We start from the raw sequence: 8,049 nt of genomic DNA, 5'->3' as shown, positions 1-8,049 counted from the left end.
TCCAATCTCCTCAGCCAAATGCACGCACACAGGTTGTAACCTGAACTTTTATGAGGTTGAGACCCTGTGAGGAACGCTCTCTCACCACCTTAAAATACTGACCTTTGAGAGCAGTTAGTGTCCTCTGAATAAAAAGAAATGAAAATTGATGGTACTGTGTTTACCAAGTGCTAGGTAATGACATATCACACCTCGGCTGTGTATTTTTTGTGTATTGCGCTGCTTCCATAGCTCTGTTTAAACTTTTCAATTCTCCATTTGATAATCTTCCCTTCTAGGAGTAAGGCGGTTGTAGATTATATGCCTATTAGATTATCCTCTGACATGGCATATTTGGAAGCTAATTTTTAAAATGAAATGTGTTCTCTGTCTCCTGAAAATTAAATTTTGTATGCTGAAGGCAGGGTTATGTACCTCTTCAGAAACTCAGGAAAATGTCAGTTTGTTCCCACATTTTTACTTGTTTTACTGTCAGCATGAAAACCAAAGCTGTAGCTAATTTAAAGCAATTTTTTCCTCACATATGTGCCAGGTTTGTTAGCCATGATCAATTTTAATATCAATCTTTTTTTCTTAAAGAATCATAGAAGCATTAAGGTTGGAAAAGACCTCCAAGATCATCTGGTCCAACCATCCCCTTACCACCAATGTCACCACTAAACCATGTCCCTAAGCACCACGTCCAACCTTTCCTTGAACATCTCCAGGGACGGTGACTCCACCACCTCCCTGTGCAACCCGTCCCAGTGCCTGACTGCTCTTTCTGAGAAGAAATGTCTCCTCATTTCCAACCTAAACCTCCCCTTGTGCAGCAACTTGAGGCCATTCCCTCTAGTCCTATTGCTAGTTATCTGTGAGAAGAGGTCAAACCCCAGCTATCTCCTTTCAGGTAGTTAACAACAAAAACAAACAAACAAAAAACATGAATATGCTAGAAATATCTTTCCATTGATACAGTTCTGAATCTCAAAATCTATTGAAAGGAAGATTACTTGCTCTTGTGTTCAATAAAGTAAAGGGATTTTCCCAACTGAAAATTCTGAATTTGGAGAATACGGGATATTTGCCACCGACATGATTTTGCCCTAACTTTCCACCTGTATTTTCATGAGGGAAAAAATAATTTATTGACTGAATGTAATTTATGATTACATTGGTAATCTATTCCAGTTAAACTCTTTTTCAGTGAAAAATCAAAGCAAAAGGTACAGAATATATGATAACTGTAGGAAGAGAAAGGAAGCTACTATGTCTTCTCTAATATTGACAATAATATGTACAAGGCAATTCAGCAATGAGCCTGTAATTCCGTAACAAAGCAAGGCTCTTGGTTTCTTCATTTTATGTTGGTATCAGGCTCTCCAGTGATGTTTGAGCTCTGGGAATAATTAGAAATATGTTCATGCTGGTGCTTGAACTGAATTCCTTTTGTGTTCTGAGTCTGTGAAAATCAAAATCTCCAGGCTTTATATCCAGAATAAAAATGGTAGTATTGTAAGAGCTCCTGGATTCCTTATAATAATCCACTTGACAGTAGCACATAGATCGGAGGACTGTAGATATTGTTTCTCTAATGCTGCCTCTGGATGCATTACAGAAGCGTTATGTGTAGTAGAGAATATGTTGACACAAGCCTTTCTAAACAGAAAGATTACCCTGCTTACTTGTTGTTTCATGTGTTGGTTTTCTCTAATGTTTAGAGATTAGAATAGCTTCTTTCAACGTCTAATTTGTAAGCTAACAAAGATTGCTTTAAATCACCCATTAGTACAATTTAGAAAGACATCCAACTGTTCATATCTTTGCACAGATGTTGGAAATAGAGTCTTAGAAAATCTGAGGATGAGCTGTCTTAACTTACAGAAAATAATTGACCCACAAAATTGTTCACTGGGGAAAATATCAAGTTCTTTAAAAACAACCTTATCTTGTTACATTACTCTTTTAGGCTTCATTTGGAGCAGCCCAACCTTTAGTGCTTTGAGGACATTGATGCTGTGTGAATTGTGTCATAATGTTCTTCACCATTCAGCACAGATATTTGGGATGCTTGATCAGCTTCATGTTTAACATTACCGATATGTACCTAATATAGAGCCATTGTTAAGACAGTTCATGTGTGGGATGTTGGGGTAGGTTGACCCTGACCAGCAATTAAGCACTCACCAGTCATTCACTCACAACCCCTGCCGAGAATCAGAAGAGCAAAAACAAAAAAAAACTTGTGGGTCAAGATAAAGATAGTTTAATAAGTAAAGGAAAGAGGAAAAACAAACAAGTGATGGAGAAGCAGTAACTCACCACCTCCTACCAGCAGACCAATGTCCAGACTGTGAAAGACTAACCCCTCACATTTTTTTATTTTTAATTTTTATTTTTACTTTTTTTTTTTTTTTTTTTTTTTTTTTTGCTGAGCATCACATTATGTGGCATGCAATATCCCTTTGCTCTATTCCAGTTAGCTGTCCTGGCTGTCTTAAAACTTTGCTGTTAATAAAATATACTGGGCTGAAGTTTAAAAACATTTACATGGCACCTCTAGGGAGAGTGCTTTTGTCTTCGATATATTTACTATAATACCACATGATTTATTGTTGGAAGTTGTTTAATCTTGACTTTATTTCATTTTAGGCATTGCTGTCAATGGCAAATGAACAAAATCTATGGATGTGAGGATCTGTCCTGTGGAGGTAAGTAGAGCTGCAAGAACTAGCCTTCTGATTTTTGCAAATACTATTAGGTTGAGCTCCAAATTAGCCAATGTTCATTTTACAATAACGTATCCAATATGTAATTACCTCTGTATCCTTGTAAAAATTAGTGTACAAGGTCAGGATATAGGTAGTTAAAGGAAGCTGAAGATTTTGAGGTTACATGTTGCCAGAGATTGACTACTTGCTAAAAGTAAGAGTTGCTCTGATTAGAATAAATGTCAGTAATAACCTGAAAGCAGAAGATGCATTAAATGAAAGGCAGCTGAACAAACTTCTACAAAACATCCTTTTTGTTAGCTCATGTTGCATTGACTTTTAAGGCTATATACCGCAGTCATAAACAAAGTGTGGTAGAAGCCTTTGTAAGTCACTATTGAGTTGTTTGTGCCTGCACTGGATCAAGTTGATTCATGAGAGATGATTAAGATGATTAAGAGAGCCTTACAGAGGACATGCAGTGAAAAGATGTAACATGGTAAGATTAGTTTTGTCCTGGATTATATATGATTCCACTTTCCTCTTTTTAGTGATGATGAAAACCTTTCTCTAAAAGGTTGCTTGCTACTGGTCTGCCTTGTATTGACTGATTGGCTTTCCCCAGTACTCCAGCCTGCGTACTAAGTATAAGCCTGAATAAGCCAAATGACTGGATCTACTTACTCATCTTCTTATTTTTGTAAAATATGAGATTGTGTAAAACACAATCAAGTCAGGGAATTTTCCAATCCAGATGATCTGTTTTGAATCTGATATTCTAGTTGTTCCAAAAAAGCCTGAAAATGCCAGATCTCATGGTCTGAGCATGAAAATTGCTTTGTTGCCTCTGCCCTGCTGTGGCACCTGCCTTTTGTTCACCTGTGCAAAAGGCATCTTTGTCTGTCCTCCCCTGATGCCCTCATACTAAGCAAGAGCTGATCAGCAGTTGTGCGGTTCCCCAGTTGCTGTGACTGGTCTATAGGGTCCTGGAGCTGTATACATCTGAGGGTACGTCTGCTACATGGTGGGGAGATAGATGCCTTCTTCCCTTTTTCATGTGACCCAGCATGGCTAGGGCTGTATCTGCGATTATGACTGACTTCTAACTTGTAGTCTTGTTGTGACCCAACATGAAATTGCATAGCAGGGGGTTCTGGTAATTTGAGTTATTGTAAGTAGGTGTAGAAGACAGAAAAACTCAGAAACTGATTACATTTCATCATTAGATGAGCAAGTTAAAGTGTACATTTTTAAGCGAAACTTTGTCATAAAATTAAGCTTTAGAAGACTGTACTTCTAAGTCTGAAGAAATGAAAAACCCACCCAAAGTCTTAGGATAATTTCTTTTTATTGGCTTGTTTATGAGAGTCTCTAATACAATGGATTTTCCTTTTCAAGCTGAAAATAATGTGATATACAGGTGGTTAATTGTAAACTGCCTAACAAATTCAGCCTTGGGACATAATTTTAAATTCAAATAACTGTTGGGCTTACTGTGTTACACTCAGTAACTTTATTGCAGTCTGTCAAGCTGAGATCAGCAGCTTCTTTCAGGAATCCATTTGTTGAGAGGCCTGAAAATTACCTGGAGCAGAGAAGATAACATAATGAAGAACATCCACTTTTAAATGCTCCCTTAACTTTATGTGTTATAGCTTTGCCACTAGAGGACAGCAAGACCTCGAGAAAATGGGGATATGAGGGGAGGTGGGAGAGAGAAATTACTAACACGGAGTTACAGAAGTTGTAGTTTGGAAGATACATGCTTCTAGCTATCATTGAGCTTCTTAAAGAACTGAGAGTTATGGAAGATGTTTGGAGTCAAAATACAGAGGAGTCACATAGATAAAAAAGGTAAAGTTTTAGTGAACACTTGTTTATCAGTCATAGGTGATGTTATTTGGAAAGCACAGTACTAACTAGTGCTAACTACAGCCAGATTCCATTTCCATTCAATTCATAGATAGTTTTGAACCGATTTCAGTAAGATTTTGGCTTTACTTTGTAATTTTACATAACTACTAAGTGATTTTTGATGAAGGAATTTGGCGCCCTTATGAAGGAAGATAGTTTCAGTCTGTTATTTTCAGGCTCGGAAGAGTAGTCTGAATCCAATGGACAGGGGTCTTCTATGTCCACACCCCTCTATTACTTAAAAGATATTTATGTTCACAACTTGCAATGCAAGAACTCCCTACAGGCATAAGCTATAGGAAATGGATTCTGAACAGTGCAATTTATAATCAGAACCAAACTTTTCACCTTCATGGCCTCAACATGTCAGACGAGATAAACCTCTGTAATCTTTATGGCAAGGGACTCGGTGACATTTCTCCATTAAAAGCTCCAAAGAAGCTTTGAAGTGGCCTTAGTTTGTCATAAGTCTGAATTGGATTTTAACTGAAAATTCAATAATGAGTTATAATCCCAGCAGGAAGAGAGCTCTTGAACATCCATTTTATCATCACTGTATTGTCACTGAACTGAGAAGGACATCTCAGATTTTGCAGTCTCATGGTCATTTCATCCTACGCAAACTGTCTGAATATTGTATGTGGTCACAATGCTCAGGAATAACCAATCTTGTTCACCAGGAAAGAGGGGTAGAAGGGAGGAAAAAGTTAAAACAAACAAACAAACAATAACAACGACAACAAAAACCAGCAAAAATGAGAAATAGTAATGACAAGCAAGTGCTGTTGCCATGCTATTTATTGCTTCAGCCAAGACCCACAAAACTACATTGGTGCCCAACATAGGATGAGTATAGAAGAAATAAGGTGAAGATTGCCCTTAATAATTTCTAAGGTAACTTAAGAGTGCTCTTCACAAAACGTTCCTGTGTTAGTAGGAATCTGAAATTCAGTACGACTCAAGTGAAATTTCCTGAGTACTTTCATATCCTTGTTCATATCCAGATCATCTGCCTTCTTGGCAGAGCCAAGAGTTGCAATAGTTTATCCTGATCTGGATTTGCAAATTTGGTATCCTAAATCTAAACAAAGCTTTCTTCAAATACACACCTGGAAAAGGTGCTGCCACCCAACCCAAAAGCTTTCCACCTGTGTGAGTTCACTGGCTTGTTTAGCCTACAGCAGTCAGATGCCACATCTTTTGTTCCCCAGAAGGGTGCCCCTACCAAGAGGGTACAGGTGGACTGGTCTAGGACCTTCTGCAACTGTCTTGGGAGAACAGGTATGTCATATAGCAGAGAGTGCGTGGTGTGTGGGGACAGAGAGAGAACTAAAAGGATTGTGATTTTCTAACTCAGTGATTAAGAGTCCTCCTCTCTTCCAGCAAGCTAAAAAAAGTCCCTTGTCTCCAGATATATGCAGCTATATCCAGATGTTTTTGCAATTAACTCTTACTTCATTTTGTATGTCTGAATTAGGAAAGCATCTGAGATCTCGAGAAATCAGATAAAAAGCAAACCTGGTTATAAAAACATCATTCCTTTAGGTAGCTGTTTTCTTTGTCCTTCAGTACTCTGTCTGGTAAAGTTAGACTCTCTCCCTGTAGCGTCTAGAGAAGGCAGACATTTAAAGTCATGGATTGCACCATCAGGGCAAGAGGCTTAAGAAGTTTGGCATGACAATACTAGAAGATGGTATAACTAAATCTCTTTCTGTAGCAACCTTTATTCAGTGATGGAAATGGCTGCAGTTCATAGCAATTACATATCAATTAAGCAATAATTTTTATCAAACCTATACTGTAATCGCATCGGTATTTGATATCCATGCCATTTTTGATTGAGATTGTCATCACTCTTTTGCTTTTATGCACAAGCAACTTTGCTTTTAGGAGTTACAAGGACAATCATGTTTGTTTTTTTTCTGACCTGATCAAAAGCAGAAAATATTCTCTCCATACCCTGTGAGAGGATTGTTCAGAAATCCCTGTGTTGCTAGGCTAGCAATTCCCTTGATGGTAGAAGTGCCAACAGAGACACGGTGTGTGGGATGCTGAAGCCCAGCTTTAAGGAGATAAATACTGGAAAGCTTCCCAGAATGTCTTAGCACGTACATTTGAAACTCTGATTTCAGCTTTAAACTGGTCTTAGATGTTCTGAACTCCTGCCTTCCAGAGGAAGGTCCTTTTCATCTAGCTGAACACTAAACACTAAGTGCCATTAGTTTTCCATTGATCCCTCCAGTGTTAATTGTGTAGCTGGGAGTGCTCACTGTTGAGGGATGCTGCTGTATTTTATTATTTGTCCTGCTGAACAGGACATCATTTCAAGAAATTAATCTGGACGGCGTGGAAATTTCTAAAATAATTGAAGAAAGGAATCTCAAGTATTTTCCATGGAGTTCATGTTATCAGAAAGAACATGTGGTTTCTTGCGTGCTACATTCATTCTGCATATATGAGCTGAATCTGAAAACTGCATGATGTGAAATTTTATTGCTAAGCCATTGTGTGGCATATTTGTAGAGTTAGTTTGCAGAGTTTTCTAAAAAATATCTTGGGCTATTGGAGTAACAGTATTTTTTAGCACTTTGTTGTTTGTAGTGTTTAAATTCTATATGAGAGACGTGTATTGAAACCAAATGATGTTTCTCTTTTCATAACTGCAGCAGATTCTGAATGTCCTGAGGCTACAACTGACTGGCACACAGAGAGATTAGATACCCATTGCTTAGTAGCAGTGTCTGAAGAACAGTAGAGCTGTATATACTCATTAAACATATATCATTTAAAAAAATGTGACTCAAATAAAGAAGGGCTTTGTGGTCAGATATATATTAAATTAAGTTACAGCTTATTTAATCACATGGAGTCTACGTTGTAGCACTGCTGAAATTAGAACAATGGGCTATAGTATGGCAAAAGGTCTAGTTAATTTTTCTCCGAAACATGTGAGGCATGCCATTACAGTAACTCTTCTGGGAGTACTTTAGATTGAAGGTGTAAAGGTCTGTGATTACATTCCAGGTTCATGCCACAACTCATCTTAGTTCAGAAGTTTTGTAGCAATGAACTGTGACCAAGGAGAGCGGGAGAAAGGAAAAAAAGACAAGTGTGTAGTGCCAACAGCAGAAATGTGCATTTATGGAGTATTTCATGGTGTGTTAATTGGTACACTATCATATATACTAGGTTTACAGAACATGCACTACAAGCTGCAGTGTGTCCATGGTACCTGTGTCTGGGAAACATGACAGCTCTGGCTGAAAATGTCTTGAAGACTTCACAAGAAGGGATACACTGGGTAATGGTACCCCATTTCTGAAAAGTTGTTTGTTGTGCTCTCCTTTCCCTTCCACAAACTCAGTTTTTCTCCCTCTCAGACTTCATTTCCATCCCATTCCATCTTTCACCATCTTTCAAGTGCATGCCAAAGGAATAGTAAGAC

General features: G+C 38.0%; 1 protein-coding gene across 1 annotated transcript in view; it reads left to right on the top strand.

Moving 5' to 3' along the window:
- The first annotated feature begins 2,666 nt into the window (after positions 1-2,666).
- Positions 2,667-8,049, top strand: part of TMEM108 (transmembrane protein 108) — a 225,761-nt gene continuing 220,378 nt past the window's right edge. The window contains exon 1 of the mRNA XM_072033412.1: positions 2,667-2,690. The gene's annotated coding sequence lies outside the window, so the exon portion shown is untranslated. The remainder of the gene's footprint in view (positions 2,691-8,049) is intronic.

The sequence above is a fragment of the Anas platyrhynchos genome, chromosome 2 (genome assembly GCF_047663525.1).
Source record: "Anas platyrhynchos isolate ZD024472 breed Pekin duck chromosome 2, IASCAAS_PekinDuck_T2T, whole genome shotgun sequence".
Classification (NCBI taxonomy): Eukaryota; Metazoa; Chordata; class Aves; order Anseriformes; family Anatidae; genus Anas; species Anas platyrhynchos.
The sequence above is the reverse complement of the archived record's forward strand: the minus strand, read 5'-3'. Positions and strand labels throughout refer to the sequence as shown.